Raw genomic sequence first — 1,327 nt, 5'->3', positions numbered from 1 at the left:
TGGGATTCCAGGGAATTCCACAGGTTTAGATGGGATTCCAGGGAATTCCAGGGGTTTTATTGGGATTCCATGGAATTCCAGGGGTTTTATTGGGATTCCACGGAATTCCAGGGGTTTAATTGGGATTCCCGGGAATTCCAGGGGTTTTATTGGGATTCCAGGCAATTCCAGGGCTTTAACTGGGATTCCAGGCAATTCCAGGGGTTTTGCTGGGATTCCACGGAATTCCAGAGGTTTTATTGGGATTCCAGGGAATTCCACAGGTTTAGATGGGATTCCAGGGAATTCCAGGGGTTTTATTGGGATTCCATGGAATTCCAGGGGTTTTATTGGGATTCCACGGAATTCCAGGGGTTTAATTGGGATTCCCGGGAATTCCAGGGGTTTTATTGGGATTCCAGGGAATTCCAGGGGTTTAACTGGGATTCCAGGGAATTCCAGGGGTTTAGTTGGGATTCCACGGAATTCCAGAGGTTTCCTTGGGATTCCACGGAATTCCAGGGGTTTAGCTGGGATTCCAGGGAATTCCAGGGGTTTTATTGGGATTCCAGGCAATTCCATGGATTTAATTGGGATTCCATAGAATTCCAGTGGTTTAACTGGGATTCTATGGAATTCCAGGATTTCCCCAGGGATTCCACCGAATTCCAGGATTTCAGTCTGGGCCCCTTGGAATTCCAGGATTTTAGCTGGGAACCCACAGAATTCCAGGATTTTTAAGCAGGATTCCATGGAATTCCCGGATTCTCAGGCGGGGTCCCTCGGAATTCCAGGATTTGAGGAGGATTCCAAGGAATTCCATGAGTTTGGAAGAATTCCACAGGATTCCAGGATTTTAGTCAGATTTCCACAGAATTCCAGGATTTTTTAACGGGATTCCACGGAATTCCAGGATTTTAGTCAGATTCCCACGGAATTCCAGGATTTCAACCAGGATTCCCACCAAAATTCCCAGATTTTCGGAGGATTCCCCATTCCCGCTCTCCCCGATCGCTCCCAGCTGGAATTGTGCCCTTCCAGGGATTCCAGGAATTCTGGGATGGGTTGGGATGGAAGGGATTTAAGGATGATCCCATTCCAAGCATTCCCGATACCCCGGGATGGCTCCAAGCCGGGAATTCCAGGGATGGAAAGGCCAAAACTCCCCGGGAATTCCATCCCAGCCCCTCCCGGGCAGGAATTCCTTCCCCAAATCCCACGGAATCTTCAGGTCCCCATCCCAAATCCACAGGGATGGGAAATCCCCCAAAAAATCCCCAAAAATCCCCAAAATTCCCCAAATCCCAAATCCCGGCCCTGATCCCATCCCACCCCCCCAGCGATGGGA

General features: G+C 49.4%; 1 protein-coding gene across 1 annotated transcript in view; it reads right to left on the bottom strand.

Moving 5' to 3' along the window:
• Nucleotides 1-1,327, bottom strand: part of LOC121660431 (maestro heat-like repeat-containing protein family member 1) — a gene marked incomplete at its 3' end in the record, with an annotated part of 11,168 nt that overhangs the window by 7,168 nt on the left and 2,673 nt on the right. The gene's annotated exons all lie outside the window — the stretch shown is intronic.

Source organism: Corvus kubaryi, unplaced genomic scaffold (assembly GCF_017639235.1).
Source record: "Corvus kubaryi isolate FWS band 111438036 unplaced genomic scaffold, C.kubaryi_AGA036_p1.0 35683, whole genome shotgun sequence".
NCBI classification, from domain to species: domain Eukaryota; kingdom Metazoa; phylum Chordata; class Aves; order Passeriformes; family Corvidae; genus Corvus; species Corvus kubaryi.
The sequence above is the reverse complement of the archived record's forward strand: the minus strand, read 5'-3'. Positions and strand labels throughout refer to the sequence as shown.